Source organism: Tursiops truncatus, chromosome 5, assembly GCF_011762595.2.
Source record: "Tursiops truncatus isolate mTurTru1 chromosome 5, mTurTru1.mat.Y, whole genome shotgun sequence".
In the NCBI taxonomy this organism is placed as follows: domain Eukaryota; kingdom Metazoa; phylum Chordata; class Mammalia; order Artiodactyla; family Delphinidae; genus Tursiops; species Tursiops truncatus.
In genome coordinates, this window is record NC_047038.1 from 35,438,820 (window position 1) to 35,462,155 (window position 23,336).

A 23,336-nucleotide genomic window follows, 5' to 3' on the forward strand; every position below is an offset into this window, starting at 1 on the left:
AACTTCATTTATTGTGTTGTTCATCATTGTTTCTTTGCTCTTTATTTCTTCTAGGTCCTTGTTAAATGTTTCTTGTATTTTCTCCATTCTATTTCCAAGATTTTGGATCATCTTTACTATCATTGCTCTGAATTCCTTTTCAGGTAGACTGCCTATTTCCTCTTCATTTGTTTGGTCTGGTGGGTTTTTACTTTGCTCCTTCATCTGCTGCATATTTCTCTGTCTTCTCATTTTGCTTAACTTGCTGTGTTTGGGGTGTCCTTTTCACAGCCTGCAGGTTTGTAGTTCTCGTTGTTTTTTGGTGTCTGCCCCCAGTGGGTAAGGTTGGTTCAGTGGGGTGTATGCACTTCCTGGTGGAGGGGACTGGTGCCTGTGTTCTGGTGGGTGAGGCTGGATCTTGTTTTTCTGGTGGGCAGGACCGCATCCGCTCGTGTGTTTTAGGGTGTCTTTGAACTTAGTATGACTTTAGGCAGCCTTTCTCCTAATGGATGGGGTTGTGTTCCTGTCTTGCTCATTATTTGCCATGGGGTGTCCAGCACTGGAGCTTGCTGGTTGTTGAGTGGAGCTGGGTCTTAGCATTGAGACGGAGATCTCTGGGAGAGCTCACGCCGACTGATATTACATGGGGCTGGGAGGTGGTCCAATGTCCCGAACTTGGCTCTCCCACCTCAGAGGCTCAGGCCTGACACCTGGCTGGAGCACGAAGACCCTGTGAGCCACACGGTTGCTTAGTGTCATTCTCCCCCAACAGTGTTTTGCTCCTCTCAGCCTGGTGCTGATGGTGGTCTCATTCTGCTGTTGTCTCCCTATAGGCAGGCCAAAGCCTGACACACAGTGGGCCCTGAAGTAATATCAATTCTCAAACAGGTTTTAAATCAGATGTGCTTTAGAAATTGACCCTAGTGATGTGTTTCCATGAAAAACAAACTCTTAGTTAGGGCAGAATAGACCATTAACTTGCTCCAAATGGTGTCCCAGTGTGATCACACCCAGAGTTTGATTTTTTAGCTTCTCTGAGTACATTAACCTCTCTGATTTGTATAAGAATTCTATGAAACTCAACCCTTGTGAAATAAAGATTAAAAGGATTTAAAGGTAATTAAAATAATATTTGAATGCCTTTTAGAGATTATGTAACCTAATCCTTGATTCTTAAGACATTTATCCAGTTCTGTGACATTTTATTCAAGCAGAGCAGCAGACTAAGTTTTAAATTTGTCTTTTTTTAAATAAATTTAATTATTTATTTATTCATTTTTGGCTGCTTTGGGTCTTTGTTGCTGAGCACAGGCTTTCTCTAGTTGTGGAAAGCAGGGGCTACTCTTCGTTGAGGTACACGGGCTTCTCATTGCAGTGGCTTCTCTTGCTGCAGAGCACAGGCTCTAGGCATGTGGGCTTCAGTAGTTGTGGCCCGTGGGCTCTAGAGCACAGGCTCAGTAGTTGTGGCACACGGGCTTAGTTGCTCTGCGGCATGTGGGATCTTCCTGGACCAGGGTTGGAACGCGTGTCCCCTGTATTGGCAGGCGGATTCTTAACCACCGTGCCACCAGGGAATTCCAAGTTTGTTTTGTTTTAATGTGAGTTTGTCTTCTAGTCTCTCTTTTATCTTTTCCAATTTTTCCCTTTGTGAGTTATTTACACTTAAATGAAAATTAAGCATGTTTGTATATTTAGAAGATAAGGAGGAACAAATTTACAATCAAATTTGCAGTTGAAGAAAACAGAACATTTCCTGTTTTCTCAAAATTTCAGCTGATGCCTCAAAGCTGGAGAAAATGGGTGATACATTATGAGAAGCACATTGGGCTTAATAAGAGCTATCAAAATTGTGTTATTTTTCTCGTTTTTCCCTCAAATTGCCACGCCCTTTTCAAAAGTATTCAACCTAGATAAATGTTAATCTCTATTTTTATCCTAGTTTTTTGTCACTCTAGTAGCCCTTCATATTAGTTTGCAATTCGCCTCTTGTTCTTTAGCTGCCCCAGGATGCTTGGATCTGAATTTACAGTGGCAACAAAACAACTTGCCATCAAAGCCCCAGCTGGAACCCTGAGGCTAGTTAGCTACTTTCAATACAGAGGAATACTTCCTCTGTATTCCTTGCCTTTCTAGTGCCTTTGATCTATAATCCACATTGCAAACCCCTCCATCTAATTTATATCTTTTCCCTCCCAGAGCTATCCTTATCTTGCTGATTCTACTTCCACCTCTTTTTACTGGAACTACATGGAATCCCATCTTATTTTAAAGAAACTCCTCTATAATACACAACATCTTGACAATTCCCTCTGCCTTTTGCCCTAACTATAACCTGGCTCTCCTCTAATGATATAAAGGTCCTCCACAGAAGCTGTTAATTCTCCTTGTATTTCACAGTGAGAAGATACATTCATCTTTCTCCTGTTTACCCACTGCAATTACATTCTTATTACATTTAATATTCATCCAAAAATCCCTCCTTATTTGAGCCCCTAAAAATTCAGCTATACCCTATGCTTCTCACTTTCATCCCAGCCATTAACTAGCCTCCACTTTCTTTTATCACCTTTAGTATCCTGATTATAGTCTTTTATTCCACCAATTCCTGTCATTATTCTGAAAGACAATGTCCATGTGGACAACCATCTAACAAACTTCACTCCCATTCCCCTCTGACAAAACATTATTAAGGTCTATATTTTGGGCCTTGTCATCTTCCCAAATTCATCTGAAGTTTGAAAATATAATCGGCACACCTATGTTTACACCTCTACCACTATCTCTTCCCACTAAGCATCCATGAGAACTTATACCTTCTTTACTCAAACTGACCCTAGGAACCAGCACTTCAAGGACATCCTCACAGCACTGTTGTTACTTTCCTGTGACAGTCACACCTCTGCCAGCCTGCTTTGTAAATCTCTATCCTGGAGAACTGATAGGTTTGAGTACAAATCAAACCTTCTCTAATTGATAACTGCATGTGCTTAGGCCTTAAATTTCCTGATTTTCAGTGTTCTCATCTATAAAATAAGGAAAATGTTGAAAATACTACATGAAACATTACATATAAAGTGCTAAGCTCATACCTGAATCAATATATTGTAGCCATTATTAACCATATTGTCTTTAAAATGCATTGTCTCTGAAACTATACAGTGCTGGAGAAAATCATAATGGCTAGTTACCAATACAGAGCTGTGATTTTCAACCACAATTACTCAACATGATCGGCCAACTAGTTTTTGTTTTGCTCATTAATCTTCCTTCATCATTTTTCTTTGTAACTACATAAAATTTTACCAGTCTTCTCAATTTTTCTTCCAGCAACCACCTACACTTCCTTGCAGTTATCATTCATAGGCAAAACCCAAAGATGTTGCACTGGAGTTGTATTAGCTTATTTCCCATTTATCCCTAAACTTATCTATGTTTGCACTGATCCATCCATCTATATTCATCCATCCATGTATGCATTCAAGAAATACTTATCAAGCAACTGCTATGCACCAGATACTGGGGATTCAGTGGAGAACGAGACTGAGGGTTCTTTTACTCCTGAATCTGACACTCCACCATGGCAGACAGTCATTGAACAAGTTATTAAAGTTCTCCTAGTCTTACAAAGGAGAAAGCAACTTTCTGCAGGTACATAAAGTACTCTTAATTCTGAATATTTTTCAGCTTGTGAAGAAGAGGATGAAAGGTTTATGAAGCAGAAAGAATGGCATATGCTAAACCCTTAGGGAAGGAAAGAACAATCAAGGAACTAAAACAATGTCTCTGGACCACAAGGAATGAAGAAGGAGAGAACAACAAATGGAGCTGAGACTGCTAGTGATTCACCAAAGCCATTCTCCACCTTTTCCTCATAGTTTCTGGATATATGAATGCCCAACTGCATTAGATTTCCCATCTTCCCTCGGAATGAAGTGTGGTATGTAGCTACATTCTTTCTAATGGTGTCCCACTTCCATGCCTTACCCATAAAACACCCCATGCAAGCTTTTCTACACTCTTTGTTCTCAGGAGTCATCATTGCCAGGCAATGTTCAGAACAACCTTGGAAGTCAAGCATTAGAGATTGATGAGTTCATCAGCATGGGTCCCAGTGTAGAGCAGAATTCACCTGGTATGCCAACCCTGGACTGTTGTAAGACTGAGAAATAAATTTCCACTGCCTTACTTTTGGAGGTCTACCTGTTATAGTGGTTTAGTTTACTCTAACGGGAAAAGTGAGAAAGGGATATTTTATGCAGAATCTTGTAGAGCATAATAAGAACTGGAAACAATTGATGGATGTAAAGAAGAGGGAACAGTCAGTGATACATCATAAGTTTCCAGTTGGAGCTACTGAATGGAAATGGTCATGCAATTTGCAAAATAGGGAACACTGAGGAGCAAATTTAAACATCAAGAACATTAGTTCCATTTTGCACAGATTAAGTTTAAGATGGCTGTGAATAATTCAAGTGAAGATGTTTAGTGGGTACATAGCTATACAGGTATGGAACTCAGAAAGGAGATTTCAGCTGGAAAGAAAAATATGAGTGTGGTAGATATAAAAGAAAATTGAAGCCACAGGGATACATGAGATGAGCTCTTACAGTTAAATGCTCTTTCACTGAGTGGTAAAAAGAAATTTATCTTTTCATTCTCAAACTATTTCTACTAATGGGTATATCTGGAGCAATGTAAGTTGTAGTTAAAGTACCTGTATTGCCCCAATAACCCCTCAAAAATAGAAGCTGTGACAAACCAAGCCATTAGTACAACTATACAAATATCTACTACAAGTTTATTAATTAAATCATAGTATCCTTCTACTTTAACATATAAATAGAAACAGAAATTACACTTTACTTCTAACATAATTGAGCCACAGGAATCCCATGATTGTATCAAAATATTCTCCTCATATATTCAGTTGCTGCCTACAGCAAATGTCTTTCGTTGTATCTTTGCAGCTAAGCTTTTAGCACTTCTCATATTTCCCACTGTACTCCTATGCTTGATCTGAAATCTATTATGCCACTCTTTTCCATTTGAACAACTGCTCTTCAGATGTTTAGCACACATTGCTGCATGTATGGGGAAGGAGAGAGAACCAACCAGTTAGTACGAGCTTACCACGTGCTCTACACATGTTATCTCTTTATTCGTCAGAGCAAATCTCATGGGTTAAAAGAAGTGTAATCCAAAAGCACCAGACAAGTTTGACTGGGTATCCTTCCACTCGTGTCCCCTCACTAGCAGATGAAACAGCAAACCTTCAAAGATTTATGTCTCTGGGTTAAACCTGTCCCAGTATCTGGAAGGTTTGCTCTTATCCCATAGGTCTCATCAAGGTCAAATTTCACCAACTAGTCAATGCTTCTCTAGCACATACTAAGCACCAAAATAGGACTCAGATGGGAGAGACTCTAACTTATGCATACTTCATATAAGCAACAAAATTTTTGAAAACAGAAAGTTGGAACCTTGTCTCAATTACATTAGGAAGGAGAAGAGGTGAGGAAGAATGGAGTTCAAGCTGCTGGTTAAGGTATAAACCAGATTCCTGTACCTCCTGATATTAGGAATGGACATCTGAGAATGGACAACTGAGAACTAGACTCTTCTCTATGCAACTTCCTACTTGGCATAACCATATGTTTGTCAAACGGGGTCATATAACATGTACATACCTGATTCTGATCTCCAACCCCCAAACTGACTTTTCCCTCAGTCTTCCCCATCTTAGTAAATGTTACCATTACATACCTAGTTGTCCAAGTCAAAAACTTATAAGTCTACACTGTACACAAAAATTAACCCCAAATCAATCTTAGGTTTAAATGTTGAATGTGCAACTATAAAACTTCTAGAAGAAAACATAGAAGAAAATCTACATAACCCTGGGTTTGGTGATGAGTTTTGCATATACCAAAAACATGATCCATGAAAGAAAAAATTGACTTTAGATTTTATCAAGTTTAAAAGTCTACCCTGCAAAAAAAAAAAAAAAAAAAGTCTACCCTGCAAAAGACACTGTAAGGAGAATGAGAAAATAAGCCACAGGCTGGAAGAAAATATTTTCAAAACACACATCTGATAAAGGAGTTATATCCAAAATTGCAAAGAACTCTTTTATCCAAAATATACAAAAAAACTCTTAAAACTCAACAACACAGAAACAACTGAATTTAAAAATAGGCAAAAGCTCTGAGCAGACACTTCAAAGAAGATACACATACAACAAACATATTAAAAGATGCTCACTATTATTTGTCATTAGGAACTGCAAAGGAGAACAACAGTGAGATACAGCTACGCACACATCTATTAACATGGCTATACAGCAGAAACTAACACACCATTGTAAAGCAATTATACCCCAATAAAGATGTTAAAGAAAAATAATAATCTAATGGAAGATGAAGACCCTCCATGAAGTGATAGGGAAAGAGAAAAAAGGACTTCACATGATGGTGACTGTGAGGATTTAAACTGACATGTATCTATTAAATTACTACTAAGCATGAGGTCATATAAATTTCCTTAGCAGTGAAAAGACCAAAACCAATTTCGATTTGAAAAAATAATTCAGATGACAGAAATATAGAATTGCATGATACAATCTGATACTTAATAAATATTGTAATTGCTCTATAATCAAAATAAATTAATTAATTAATAAATAATAAAATGGCTATGATCCCCAAAACTGACAATATAATTACTGGTGAAGATACAGAGCAACAGGTCTCTCATTCATTGCTGGAGGAAATACTTCTATGTTTTGGAAGAAAATTTGAATTCACTTCTCCTATACAGACTATTTTTAAGACTCTTTCTTAAGTGTAACCATAGCAACTCATATATTGGAAATCAGAATTTAAATTATTATGTACTTTACAAATGAACTTATTTACAAAACAAAAACAAAGTCACAGATGTAGAAAACAAGCCTATGGTACCAGAGGGGACAGCAGGGGTGGGGAGGGATGAATTGGGAGATTGGGACTGACATATACACACTACTATATATAAAAAATAAAATAAAGTAAAATAGATGATTAATAAGGACCTATATATAGCACAGGGAACTCTTCTCAATACTCTGTAATCACCTATATGGGAAAAGAATCTAAAAAAGAATGGATATGTGTATATGTATAACTGATTCACTCTGCTGTACAGCAGACAATAACACAACATTGTAAATCAACTGTACTCCAATAAAAAATTTTAATAAATAAATTATTATGTACTTTAACATATCTCAGTTGGAACAATACTACCAAGTAAAATTGAACTCCAGGAGCAGATATTCCAAAATATTTATTTTTCTAAGTATTTCTATAAGAAATCATGACCTACACTGAAACAATCTTTTTGATTTTTCATAGTTATGCTCTTACACTTCAGGAAAAACAAGATTCAAATTTTATTGAGAACTCCTTAATTGAGAACTCCTTAATTGTCCTTCTGCCTTTTCTTTTATACAAGTGAATTTAATATAGGTGATTTTTTTGCTCCGAAAACTGAGTTTGTTGAGAATTTCCGGTATACTTTCCAGTCCTGTACAATGCCCCATATCCCAGTACTTTTCCAGTTTTAGGAAAGAACATGGAGACTGTTAGATTCTATATTCCTTGGAGTGGCTCTGAGTCTTGAGTGATGAGAAAATCTGAATGGCTAGGAGAGCAGGGCACTGTCCCCCCAAGCAGGGCACTCTTCCCCCCACTTGTAAGAAAGAAGGCAAAGTTGTCAGTAATTTCCAACTTTCTTGTTTATATCATCTCCCCTTGCAGAGGTGCTTCCCTTGTGAATTCACAGTATTCTTTTGCTATTCCTAGTCCCCATGAAAGAAGTCAGCAATATGCTAAAATCCAGCTAAAGATATTGTGATTTAATATGTTTATTTTAAAAAGTGTTCCATTCCCTCTCCCTGGAGAGAGCAAGCCTTCAATCCAAAAGGAGCAACTACACAACAGTGAAATGCTAAGAATTATAGGATCTGGGTGGTAGAGGTATTTTGGAGATGTCTTTCTGGCACCCTTCAATTGCCTTCCAAAAAATGCAAAGCCTGCTGCAAGCACATATGCCCAAAGATATAACAGAGAATTAAGCCTGTAATTACAGAAAGACATAGTTCAATTAATTCTCTTTTTATCATTAATTGTTCCTAAGTGGATCATAAATTAGGACTGCCACTTATCTACATATTTGCTGGCTTGATAATTAATTACGTGACCCAGTATGCACTCCTATAGATCAAGATGTTTTCTTCTGCTGTTCACCAAATTCTATCTTTCTCCTTAAGTTTTGCTAAGTACAACAGAAAATGTTTTCCTACTCTGCTTTTTATATCCTCTGCTCTGCAGTTTAGTACATATTCAAACTTAGTTTTAATAAGAATTGCAAACTTCCACGACTGTTCCTAAATTTCATTCTCTTCTCCCATGTGTGTGAAAGAAGGACTTTGTTCCTTAGGACTGCCCTCATTTGAAGTTACTTACTTTCTGTAGCGGATGCTTTGAATAGTCTAATTGTACATCTCACAAACCTAGAGAAAACGTTTCTTGAATCATAAAAAAGCATAATTATGAAATATAATAGATATGATAGCTTTAATATATTGCAATTTTCAAAGTCCCAGGCCTGACACTATCCTCTCCAACAAATATTCCCTTGTACAGGGGAGAGGCTTGAACTTCCAGAGCTTGGCAGAGGAGCATGAAAATGCATAACTTCCACAAACCAAAAGGGATACCCTGAAATTTAGCCAGGCTTGTTTAGCCTTTAATGGACGTCCTTCCAGGATAATAGTCGGCTGTGGATAATAACCTGCAGAAAGAAGAAGCATGGCCTATGCCACCTCAACAGCTGTTGAGCAAGAGCCATGAGAAGCTGGTAGACATCAATGCATCAGGAAGTAGAGTATCCAAGGTCCAAGCTGGGTAGATAGAGTTCTTCAAGAATCCACAAAAAGGCCCCATAAAAGCAAGCTAACTTTTATGCATCTGGCAGACAGAGGGCCTAAAGCCAAATAACAACAGTACCATTTCCTCTTAGGCCCCTCCCTGTCCCAACGCTGGAGGTGAAAGGATGTGGTGAGGTGAGGAGGGAGTGGAAGAACAGGTGGAAAGAGGGAAAGGACAGATCACACCCTCTTTCTCTGCAGGACTGCAAGGTCTGGCCTGAGCTGAGGTGGGGACACAGTGGGGGTTGGAAATGCAAGAGAGACTGAGGTTTCAATTTAGATAGGACTTGTCTTTTTATATAAAAAAATATGAACTATTAGTTAATACCTGAGAACAACTAGCGAAAATAATGTGCCCTACCCTAAAGTCTAATCTCAACACACAAGCGCTGTTAATGAGACCCACTTATATCATTTTTTAAAAACTAGACAATAAAATCACTACCTTTAAATTTCAACATCCCTTCTGCTTATGTTCCTTTCTTCATTTCACTTTCCCTTTTGTTTTTATAGATCCTCTGTGGATTCTTTCCTGCTTATATTTCATCTTTTTTTTCTTTGAATATGTCCTGCTCCATCTAGACATCTGTTTGGCTATTTCCACAAATGTGGGATTGGCCCAGGAAGAGTGAGCTGCCTGGAAAGGTTTACAACTACATTTCTTTTTTGTAGTTCTATAGTCAGGAATGTCCTACTACCAAACTTCTTTCATCCTCGTCCTAGGGGAATGACTCACCTTGCTTTTCAGAATTTAGGAGATTGACCTAACAGAAGCTCCTTAAATCACACTCTTTTCATACTGAATCTAGTGATGCTGTTTATCCTTCTTCAGTGGAAGGTTACATTAAAGATGATAGCAATTGTGTGTTGGTGACATGTTCCCTCCCTGTACATCCCCAACCATGTTGTGGTTTCTATGGTGTAGAGCTAAGTCTCTTTAGAGACATTACCATGTTTCCAGAGCCCCTTTACACTTCAGATCTTGTTGCTCTAAACTAAGAAAAGAAGTATTAAAGAAATCTTTCAGAACTGAAGCACTGTTATTTAAAAGATGTGATGTCACATGTTGGAATACAAAGAATGAAGTGTGGTCACTGCTTTTAAGAAGCCTGCTGTTAATTGAAGATAGTTACTTCAGCAGAGAAATTACCTTATGGCCATAAAGAGATCTGAATATTGTGCCAAAAGAACCTGAAGGACATGAACCTCGTTTTAATATTACTGAAATGGTTAGAAAATGCTAACCTGAATGGGGATATCTGAACTGAGTTTTAACAGGTAAGAAGCAGTTTGACCTAAAAGGAAGAAGGAATTTTCCTTCTTCTCTGACATTTTCCATATCCAATCCATCAACAAGTCTTGATTTTTACCTCTTAAATATATTTGGAATATTCCACTTCTCACCATCTCCAGTCTGACCACTCTCTCAGGTTACCATGATCTCTCACCTAAACCAAAGCAACAGCACACCACTGTTTCTCATGCATTCATTTACTCCTCCACTTCCAGTCTGTTCACAATACAGCCAAATCTGACCATGTCACACATACTTCTGCCATGGTTAATACCCTTTGATGGCTTCCATTGATGTTAGAATTAAGACCAATAAGCTCAGCCTAGACACCTGGACCTGTATAGCCTGTCCCATACCTACCAGTCCAAGTTCAGTGCCAACCACTTGCCCTCTTTCTCTCTGTGTTCCTTCCACATAGCTCTTGTCTCAGTTTCTCAAACAGATCATGTTCATTCCCACTACACAAGGTCTTTGCTCATGCTATTCCCTTTATCAGGAATGTCCAATTACAAAGGCAAACTCTCTGGGATCCTGCCTAAAGCCAACTTCTCCACTTGGGCACTGGATCCCCCCTCCTCTCACCTACTCAAAGAACTCGCTTCTGAAGTTATACCCTTTCTCTCTTATCACCACTTTTTTCACACTCTCTACTGGCTTATTACAATCATCTTACAAACATGTTATAATATTTCCCATTAAAAAACATCCTCCCTAGATTCTATATGTTGTTCTAACTACCACTCTATTTGTGACCCCCTTTGTAACAATATTCCTTGAAAGGGTTGTTCAAACTTGCAAACTCCACCTATCCACTTCCCATATCCTCTCAAACCTGTCCCAATTAGACTTGCCCCTGCAAAGATGTCCACATTGCCAAATCTAATGATCAATCCCTTCTTATCCAACTCTCCCGACAGTATTTGACACAGCTGATCGCTTCATTTTACTTGAAACACTGTCTTCACTTGACTTCTAGGATGCCCAAAACCCCTGATTTACTTCTTACTCAGCTCATTACCCTGTTAGGCTCCTTTGCTGCATCTTCTGTTTACATTCTAAATTTTGGTGTCCCTGAGGACTCGGTCTTTGGACTATTTTCTAGCCATGTTTATTCCCTCACATGCCATTTGCACAGAAGTAACTGCCAACTTTTTACCATCACCACACATCTCCCACCCCACACTTTTTATCCAATCCTACACCTCCACCTGAATTTATGATAAGCATCTCATAGTTAACAAGTTCATGTCAGAATTCTTGATCCCACTCACCTGAAGCAGGTGACCATGGATTTAAAACAAGATCAGTCAGAATAATGTTCATGTTTTTCTCCAGATTTCAGCTAAAGCAATTCAGGCTTGAAGTAGACACAGATTTTTATTTAACTGAACTATGATTTTTCCAAACAATAACAAACAAACAAAAGAGAGGCAAGGCAGTTGAAAGTGCATATGTCTGTGTGATCCTGACCTAAAAGGCTTTTGATCAGCTTACCCCAGACTGCCTCTCTGACCTAATTTCCTACCACTTTCTCCCTGCCCATTCCCCTCGAGCCATCCTGGCTTCCTTGTACATTTTAATCTCTGAGTCTTTGGGCTTTCTGTGCCTTCTTCCCTGAACACTCTCACCCTAAATATTCACCTACACCTCTCCTCTCCAGAAAAATTAGTTTCTGTCTCTAGGAACTAGTTAGGATTAGGTAAGGACAATGAAGGGTGGCTATAACTGTGATTTTAGTGTAGAAAGCTTAAAGTAACATGTGAGCACAGTCTAATGGGTAAAGTAGTTATCTGGAAATACAGTGTTAGGAGTCAATCATAATGTAAAGTGATATTGATATCTGATAAGATTTCTGTGACAACATCAGGAGGAAATACAGCAACCTGGAACTTGAATGATAGCCTAAATACAGAATTCTCAAAAATAAAAATCCAACTCTCTGTCAAGTGTGCTGTGTACCGGTGAAGTTGAACGCAAATAAAAAATATTTTAAAACAACAGAACCACGATAATTAGTCCACAGATTAAAGTGCCAATTCTAACTTCTTCAGGTACTTTTAACAAATATGGATCTCCAAAAAGGAGTATGAAGAAGAATGAAAGGAGTATGTAGAAAGAAATTTTCTTTTAAGTAGTTCTGAAACCTCCAACATCCTCTGACAATATACTAAAGAAAAAGCATTGTACAAAGGTTTTGCTTCTGTTGATTTCCACTTTCATTTTTAACTCTCTAATTGGAATCATGAGAACTCCTTTTATAAGAATTTTTAATATTATTATTTATTTTAATAATAATTTAGCTTAATAAAATATATCAGAAGTTTCAGTAAACTGCTTAACATTGAATAATAGGTTAATTTCTAGTAGATTTGATAGAAAAAATGTTTACTGACTATTCTTTTAGCTAAGACATGAAAAATCAAACTATAAAATTTAATATGTAATAAATATGGCTCCTATTAACAGTAGCAACAAAAAATACAAATATGAAAATAAATATAATTGAAGATGTATAAGAACTTAATAAAATTGTGAAACTTTATTGAAAGACATTAAAGGAGTCCTAAATAAATACAGACGTAATAAATTCATTGCTGGGAGACAGAAAACTGGAAAAATATAAATTTTCTCTAAAATGATTAATAGAATCAATACAATTCCCATTAAAATGCCTATTATTCTTTTTATATCATGACAAACAAATTTTAAAATTTATATGAAAGAGCAAGGGGCCAAAAATAGCAAGGATTTTCTTTCTAAACATAAAGACTTATAATAAAGCTTTAGTAATTAAGACAGCCTTATACTGACACAGGAAAAGACAGTTGAGAATCTAGGGACATACTCAAACCTTTATGGAAATCCAATGTTCCACAGGCTTGGTACTGCAAATCTGATGATAGGGTACAGTCCATTAAATATCCAATGCTGGAACAACTGATATTCTAATGGAAAAATATACATGGACATAGTCTCTACCTCTATGGTATATACAGAAATCAATTCCAGGTGAATTAAAGACAAATATGAAAGCTAAACTTTTTTAAAAGTTTGAAAGAAAAATGCACATCTATTACTTTATTTTGAAGGGATCAAGAAAGATATCTTATATAAGGCATAAGAATACATAGATTTCTTCAACTTCACTAAACTTAACTTCCATGCTTCCAAAGGATACACAATGAAAGTGGGAAAAAAAAGAAGCCACAAACTGGGAGGAGACTATACAAATAAGCAAAATGGTAGTTTCTAAAATACATAAATAATTCTTTCACATTAATAAGAATAAAAAAACAAAGAATGTAGTAATTAGTAGGGCAACAACACTATTAAAATGAGAAGACTCAAATAGATACTTTAAATAAGGATATTTACATGGCCAAAATGCATGTGAAATGATGCTCTACATATTCAGTCACCAGGAAAATGCTAATTAAAGTTAACAAGGATATGTTACTACATACCCACCAGAATGTCTAAAATTAATATGATTGAAATATTTGGTGTTGTCAAGAGTGGCAACAGAAACTCATGAATTAGTGGGAGTGTAAATTGGTACAACCATTTTGAAATCTATGGCAATCTCTTTTTTGTTTAAATTTTATCGTGGTAAGAACACTTAACATAAGAGCTATACTTAGCTAAGTATAGCTTAGCTATACTTAACATAAGAGCTATATAAATTTTTTTTTATCATGGTAAGAACACAACATAAGAGCTATTTATACTATTTATAAATTATAACAAATTTTCAAGTGTATGATACAGTACACTGGCACAATGTTGTACAGCAGGTCTCTAGAACTTATTTATCTTGCATAACTGAAACTTTATGCCTATTGATTTCTCTCCATTTCCCTCTGACCCCAACCCCTGACAACCACCATTCCACTCTCTGATTCTATGAATTTGACTATGTTAAATATCTCATACAAGTGGAATCATGCAGTATTTGACTTTCTTTGTCTGGCTTGTTTCACTTAGCATAATGTCCTCCAGGTTCATCCACATAATTACATATTGCAGAATTTCCTTCTTTTTAATAGCTGAATAATATTCCATTGTATGTATATAATACATTTTCTTTATCCATTCATTTATCTACGAACATTTAGGTTGTTTCCATATCTTGGCTATTGTGAATAGTGCTGTAATGGACAGCACTAACCCTAATATCTCTGAGATTCTGACTTCAATTCTTTTGGATAATACAAGAAATGGGATTGTTGGATTATACAGTAGTTCTATTTTTAATTTTTTGAGGAATCTCTGTATTGTTTTCAATAACAGCCACACCATTTTGCATTCCCACCAATAGTGCACAAGGCTTCCAATTTCTCCACATCCTCACCAACTTGTTGTCTCTTGTTTTTTTGTTTGTTTGTTTCTTTTTGATAATAGCCATCCTAACAGGTGTGAGGTGCTATCTCATGGTTTTGATTTGCATTTCTCTTAATATTAATGACATTGAGTATCTTTTCATATACCTGTTGCCCATTTGTGTGTCTTCTTTGGAGAAATGTCTATTCGAGTCTCTAGCCCATTTTTAACAAGGTAATGATTTTTTTTACTGTTGAGTTGTAGGAGTTCTTCATATTTTGGAAATTAACCTCTTATCAGATACAAAGTTTACTAATACTTAGCACCATTCTGTAGGTTGCCTTTTTACTCTGTTGATTGTTTCCTTTGCTATGCAGAAGATTTTTAGTATGAAATTACCTCAACATAATAAGGGCCATATATGGAAACCCACAGTTAATACCATACTCAATGAAAACCTGAAACCTTTTTCTCAAAGACAGGAACAAGGCAAGGATGCTCACTCTTACCACCTCTACTCAGTATAGTGCTAAAAGTCATAGCCAAAGAGATTAGGCAAGAAAAAGAAAATAAAAAGCATCCAAATCAGAAAGGAAGAAGTAAAATCATTCCTGTTTGTGGAGGACAGGATCTCAGATACAGAAAACACTGAACACTCCATAAAAATTGGTGGAACAAATAAAGAAACAGTAAATTTACAGAACACAAAATCAACATACAAAAAACAGTTTTGTTTTTATGCACCACAATGAACTATCTGAAAAGGAAATTAGGAAAATAATCTAATTTACAATAGCACAAAAAGGAATAAAATACTTATGAATAAATTTAACTAAGATGGTGAAAGACTTGCACACTGAAATCTACAAAACATTGACAAAAGAAATTGAAGATACAAATAAAGGGAAAGACATCCTGTGGTCATGCATTGGAAAACAAAATATTGTTCAACTGTCCATTGATCTACAGACTCATTGCACTCCATCAGAATTCCAATGGTATTTTTTTTTATAAAAACAGAAATAAAAAATCTAAAATTTGTATGGAACCAAAAATGACCCCCAAAAAGAAGAACAAAATTGAAGGATTACACTTTCTGATTTCAAATATATTACAAAGCTACAATAATTAAAACAGTATGGTACTGGCATAAAGACTGATATATAGACCAATGGGACAGAATAGAGAGCCCAGAAATCAATCCATGCATATACAGTCAACTGATCTTCAACAAGCTTACTAAAAATACAAGATGGGTACAGTCTTTTCAACGAGTGGTATTGGGAAAACTGGATATCCACATGCCAAAAAAAAAAAAAAATGAAATTGGACTGTCACCTTACACCACACACAAAAATCAACTCATAATGGATTAAAGACTTAAATATAGGCCCTGAACTATACAACTTTTAGAAGAAAAAATAGAGGAAAAACTTCATGACATTGGTCCTGGCAATGATGTCCTGGATATAACACCAAAAGCACAGGCAGCAAAAGCAAAAATAGACAAATGACAGTCTCTATAAAGGCTAAACAAATTTAAATACTGAAAATAAAACTAAATATATGCCTATTCTTTCATAAGTAAAGCTGTTATAAGCATTCTTGTACAAGGCTTTTGTTGGACACGTACACTCAGTCTTGGGTATCCACTTGTGTATACACCTTGTGTGTATTCCAGACGACTGAGTACACATGTTCCCCCCAAAAAACTTGTATGAGAATACTTATAGCAGCTTCATTTGTAATAGCACAAAACTGGAGACAATCCAAGTGACCAATAGCAGTAGAATGGTAAAATAAATTATGGTATATTCATACATATACAGCAGTAAAAATTACAAATGTATTAGTACATGTAATAACATAAATAAATGCCATAGAATTAATGGTTAGTCAAAGAAGCCAGACACAAAAGAGTTCATATGGTATGACTGCATTTATTTAAAATTCAAAGATTGGCAAAACTAATCTATGGTGATAAAAGTCAGAAAAGTGGTTTCCTTGTGGTGACAGTCTTATTGACTTGACATTGGCATGAGGAAGTCCCTGAGATGCCAGAAATCTTTCATATCTTGATTAGTGATTATATATTATATACATATCTTTAAAATTTGTTGAACTGTCTGCTTAGGATATATTCACTGTATATCTTTTTATAAACTCACTGAACTATACACTTATGTGCATTTTACTCTATGTCTCTACATCTTGATAAAAAAGTTTTAAACACCCTAAAAAATATCAACTCATTATCAGTTCACTGCTGGCTCTGAGTAATTTCCCAACTAATACTGACAGATGTCCACTGATCCAACACTTTATTAAAAAATAAAATAAAATGGATTTAGAAAATAGTGCCAGGACAGATAAGAAATAAAAATTACCCATGTTTAATTATCATATTTAATAAACAACTAACAATTATGCTTAGCTCATAAGGCTGTGGATTTAGATGCATCTTTCAGGGAGATATAGCAACTTTCCCAACCTACTACATCTTTTAGGAGAGCCTTCAGACTTTCTGGTTTTCTTTCTAGGTAATGAGGATAAAAAGCAATGTTTTTGTTAAAGTAATCAGTGTATTCTCTTGAAAAGCAATTCAGGAAACTGTTCAGTTCAGTTCAGTTTTTTCCTCTAAGCAAATATTGTTTTAAATATCACCTTAGAAGGCCTTTTCTTTGGGGTTCATTTTTTATCTTGTCATTCCAGATACTGTCTGAAAACAGGGATGACTGAAAGTGTAATTTTTTAGTAGAGATGTTATATGTTTTATCAGGGTGAAAAGCTGACAATGGTAGTTTACAAGTACATCTACAATATTCTTATGAGCCATGTGTGTAACACAAAAGGGAGTCTCATTGGGCTCTACTGCTGAGAGTAAAAGCAGAAGAACATCTGAGGAGTTCAGGAACAAATGGAACTAGGATTCTATGAAGGGGTTGAAGATTAATGGCAAGGAAGGTCCTAATGAGAAACTGGAAGAGCTTAAACCAAGTGAAAACCTGTCCTCTATCCTAAGTGTTTTAGGAGCCTCCTGGTGATAACAGTGATGACAGTCCTGCAACGTGCACAGCCCACATGGAGGAATAAGTTCTTCACAGCACCACAGAAAGTCCTTTGTGCCTTATCAGCAAATCCAAGGGCAGAAGTGGAATATTGTTAGGAAAATGCACTAAATTGTTGGAGAAAGCTTATATCTTTCAGAAAAAAAAATCTGAAATGAGAGTCATAAAATTCTTAGAAAAGTTGTCAGGGGTAATTCTGTCTCATGTTTAAGTAAATAAAATTTTATTACCCAAATTTCATGGACGTGCAAACTTTAAAAATGTCATTTTTCTGAGAATTATACCTCCTAAAAATGAAAAATTTATGTAGTAATGTCTTTTCTGAAAGGCAAACTTGAAGAACTGTCTATGAAAATTCTATTAAGAAAAATAGCTAGAAGACAGAAAAGACAGTTTATCGAAAAAATGTGAACTATAATGACAGGTCATTTTAAAAGGGGGAAGGTGGGGAGTCAAGATGGCGGTGTGGGAAGATGATGAGTTAGCATCTCCCCACAGCTAGGGCACCTGCCAGCCACTTGTGGTAGACTCTGATGCCTAAGGAGATGGGAGGAACCCCAAAGTGAACCGGTAGGTCGTAGGGGGACTGAGTAGTGAGGAGAAGTGGAGGCAAGACAGGATCAGGACCCCTAAGTCTGAGGAGATCAGGAGAGGCAGGTGGGAGGGACTCTCTAGGAAGAATGGGAGAGGAGAGGAGGGCTATCACCTGGCCCACTTGGGCCGTGGAGCCTGCTGAGCTCCCAGACCGGTATCCCCCCTCCAAAGCCCCATCCAGGATGCATGGGCCCTGGGGGCATAGGAGGGAGGCCGGGGAGATCAGGAGAGGCAGGCGGGAGGGGCCCTCTGGGAGGAGCGGGAGAGGAGTGGAGGGTGATTGCCCCGCCCACTTGGGCATGTGAAGCCTTCTGAGATCCCAGGTGAGGTCCCCTGCCCTCCAGACCCCCCTCCAGGCTGCATGGGTCCTTGGGGACATAGAGGGAGGTGGGAGAGATCAAGAGAGGCAGGCAGGAGGGGCCCTCCCAGACTGGAGGAGCAAGAGAGGAGAGGAAAGCATTTGTCCTTGAGCCCAGGACACCTGCTGGGCTCCCAGGTGAGGTCCCCTGCTCTCTGAGGCCAGGGGTGGGGGCCACGCCTGGGACCCTTCTGTTCCTTGAGCCTAAGCCCCATCCCCCACAGCCCCCTGGGCCTTTTATAGCCCTGTGGGTCCTGAGCATTGGCCCCACCCTCCACAGTAAATGCCTTTCCCCCACCTTTTTTTTCTTTTCCTCCTCCTCTTTTTTACTACTGTGGTACTGATGTACCTTCTGGTTGTTGATTCACCTATATTTTTATATTTATATTCTCCCTAACATATCTGTTAGTTTCCTAGTCTAACTTTATTTTTAACTTTTGTTTTTTTGTTTTTGTTTTTTTTTTTGCTGCCCCCAGTGGTTTGCAGGATCTTGGTTCACAAGCCTGGGGTTGGGCCAAAGCTCCTGCAGTGGGAGCTCTGAGACCAGACCACTGGACTAACAGAGAACCTCAGACCCCAGGGAATATTCATCTGAGTGAGGTCTCACAGAGTTCTTCATCTAGCACCAAGACACAGCTCTACCCAATAGCCTACAGACCCCAGAGTTGGAAGCCTCAGGCCAAACAACCAGTAAGACAGGAACACAATCCCATCATAAAATTAAAAAAAAAAAAAAAATGCGATGGCAAAAAAATATGTCACAGATGAAGGAGCAAGGTAAAAATCTTCAAGACCAAATAAATGAAGAGGAAATAGGCAATCTACCTGAAAAAGAATTCAGAGTAATGATAGTAAAGATGGTCCAGAATCTTGGAAATAGAATGGAGGCACGGATTGAGAAAATACAAGAAATGTTTAACAAAGAACTAGAAGAACTAAAGAACAAACAAACAGACATGAACAACACAATAACTGAAATGAAAAATACACTAGAAGGGATCAATGACAGAATAACTGAGGTAGAAGAACGAATAAGTGAGCTGGAAGACAAAATGGTGGAAATAACTGCTGAGGAGCAGAATAAAGAAAAAAGAGTGAAAAGAATTGAAGACAATCTCAGAGGCCTCTGGGACAACACTAAATGCACCAACATTCGACCCCTTATAGGGGTCCCAGAAGAAGAAGAGAAAAATAAATGGTCTGAGAAAATATTTGAAGAGATTATAGTTGAAAACTTCCCTAACATGGGAAAGGAAATACTCACCCAAGTCCAGGAAGCACAGAGTCCCATACAGGATAAACCCTAGGAAAAACACACCAAGACACATATTAATCAAACTAACAAAAATTAAATTCAAAGAAAACATATTAAAAGCAGCAAAGGAAAAACAAAAAAATAACATACAAAGGAACCCCCATAAGGTTATCAGCTGAATTTTCAGCAGAACCTCTGCAAGCCAGAAGGAAGTGGCAGGATATACATAAAGTGATGAAAGAGAAAAACCTACAACCAAGATTACTCTATCCAGAAAGGATCTCATTGAGATTCAATGAGGAAGTCAAAAGCTTTACAGACAAGCAAAAGCTAAGAGAATTCAACACTACCAAACCAGCTTTACAACAAATGCTAAAGAAACTTCTCTAGGCGGGAAACACAACAGAAGAAAAATACCTACAAAAAAAAAAAACCCAAAACAATTAGGAAAGCGGTAATAGGAACATACATATAAATAATAACCTTGAATGTAACTGGATTAAATGTCCCAATCAAAAGAAACAGACTGGCTGAATAAATACAAAAACAAGACCCATATATATGCTGTCTACAAGAGACCCACTTCAGACCTAGGGACACATACAGACTGAAAGTGAAGGGATGGAAAAAGATATTCCATGCAAATGGAAATCAAAAGAAAGGTGGAGTAACAATACTCATATCAGATAAAATAGACTTTAAAGTAAAGACTGTTACAAGAGACAAGGAGGGACACTACATAATGATCAAAGGATCAATCCAAGAAGAAGATATAACAATTATAAATGTTTATGCACCCAACATAGGAGCACCTCAATATATAAGGCAAATGCTAACAGCCATAAAAGGGGGAAATCAACAGTAACACAATAATAGTAGGGGACTTTAACACCCCACTTACACCAATGGACAGATCATCCAAAATGAAAATAAATAAGGAAACACAAGCTATAAATGACACAATAGACCAGATAGATCTAATTGATATTTATAGAACATTCCACCCAAAAGTGGCAGAATACAATTTCTTCTCAAGTGCACATGGAACATTCTCCAGGATAGAACACATCTTGGGTCACAAATCAAGCCTCAGAAAATTTAAGAAAACTGAAATCATATCAAGCATCTTTTCTGACCACAACGCTATGAGATTGGAAATCAATTACAGTAAAAAAAAACTGTAAAAAACACAAATACATGGAGGCTAAACAGTGCACTACCTAATAACCAAGAGATCATAGAAGAAATCAGAGAAGAAATTTAAAAATACATAGAGACAAAAGACAATGAAAACATGACAACCCAAAACCTACGGGATGCAGCAAAAGCAGTTCTAAGAGGGAAGTTCAGAGCAATACAATCTCACCTCAAGAAACAAGAAAAATCTCAAATAAATAATCTAACCCTACACTTAAAACAACTAGAGAAAGAAAAACAAAGAAAACCCAAAGTCAGTAAAAGGAAAGAAATCATAAAGATCAGAGCAGAAATAAATGAGATAGAAATTAAGAAAACAATAGCAAAGATCAATTAAACTAAGAGCTGGTTCTTTGAAAAGATAAACAAAATCAATAAATTCTTAGCCACACTCATCAAAAATAAAAAAGGAGAGGACACAAATCAATAAAATTAGAAAGGAGAAATCACAACTGGCACTGCAGAAATACAAAGGATTATATGAGACTACTACAAACAACCATATGCCAAAAAAATGGACAACCATGAAAAAATGGACAAACTCTTGGAAATGTACAATTTTCCAACACTGAACCAGGAAGAATTAGAAAATATAAACAGACCTATCACAAGTAATTAAATTGAAACTGTAATTAAAAATCTTCCAACAAACAAAAGTCTAGGACCACATGGCATCACCGGCAAATTCTATCAAACCTTTAGAGAAGACCTAACACCAATTCTTCTCAAACTCTTCCAAAAAATTGCAGAGGGAGAAACACTCCCAAATTCATTCTATGAAGCCACCATCACCCTGATACCAAAACCAGAAAAAGATATCACAAAAAAAGAAAATTACAGACCAATATCACTGATGAACATAGATGCAAAAATTCTCAACAAAATACTAGCAAACAGAATCCAACAGCACATTAAAAGGATCATACACCATGAGCAAGTGGGGTTTATCCCAGGGATGCAAGGATTCTTCCATATACACAGATCAGTCAATGTGATAAACCACATTAACAAATAGAAGGAGAAAAACCATATGATCATCTCAATAGATGCAGAAAAAGCTTTTGACAAAATTCAACACCCAGTTATGATAAAAACTCTCCAGAAAATGGGCATAGAGGGAACCTACTTCAACATAATAAAGGCTATATATGACAAACCCACAGCAAGCATTATACTCAATGAAAAACTGAAAGCATATCCATTAAGATCAGGAACAAGACAAGGATGTCCACTCTCACCACTCTTATTCAACATAGTTTTGGACGTCCTAGCCACAGCAATAAGACAAGAAAAAGAAATAAAAGGAATACAAATTGGAAAAGAAGAAGTAAAACTGTCTCTGTTTGCTGATGACATGATACTATACATAGAAAATCCTAAAGATGCCACCAGAAAACTACTAGAACTAATCAATGAATTTGGTAAGGTTGCAGGATACAAAATTAATGCACAGATCTCTGGCATTCCAATACACCAACAATGAAAAATCAGAAAGAGAAATTAAGGAAACACTCCCATTTACCATTGCAACAAAAAGAATAAATTACCTAGGAATAAACCTGCATAAGGAGGTGAAAGACTTGTACTCAGAAAACTATAAAACACTGATGAAAGAAATCAAAGATGACATAAACAGATGGAGAAATATACCATGTTCCTGGATTGGAAGAATCAATATTGTGAAAATGACTATACTACCCAAAGCAATCTACAGATTCAATGCAATCTCTATCAAACTATCAATGCCATTCTTCACAGAATTAGAACAAAAAATTTTACAATTCGTATGAAAACACAAAACACCCCGAATAGCCAAAGCAATCTTGAGAAAGAAAAACGGAGTTGGAGGAATCAGGCTCCCCAGCTTCAAACTATACCACAAAGCTACAGTAATCAAGACAGTATGGTACTGGCACAGAAACAGAAATATAGATCAATGGTACAAGACAGAATGCCCGGAGATAAACCCACACACATATGGGCACCTAATTTACAACAAAGGAGGCAAAAACATAGAATGGAGAAAAGACAGCCTCTTAAATAAGTGGTGCTGGGAAAACTGGACAGCTACATGTAAAATAATGAAATTCGAACACTACCTAACACCATACACAAAAATAAACTCCAAATGGATTAGAGACTTAAATGAAGACCAGACACTATAAAACTCTTAGAGGAAAACATAGGAAAAACACTCTGACATAAACCACAGCAAGATCTTTTTTTACCCACCTCCTAGAGCAATGGAAATAAAACCAAAAATAAACAAATGAGACTTAATTCAACTTAAAAGCTTGTGCACA

At 36.9% G+C, this 23,336-nt stretch overlaps 1 long non-coding RNA gene across 2 annotated transcripts in view; it reads right to left on the minus strand.

The window, feature by feature from the left end:
* The window catches only part of LOC117312468 (uncharacterized), a 264,175-nt gene that overhangs the window by 82,576 nt on the left and 158,263 nt on the right, over positions 1 to 23,336 (minus strand). For both annotated transcript variants that reach the window (XR_004526801.2, XR_012331927.1), the window contains exon 3: positions 19,846 to 19,884. This is a non-coding gene — a long non-coding RNA (uncharacterized lncRNA). The remainder of the gene's footprint in view (positions 1 to 19,845; positions 19,885 to 23,336) is intronic.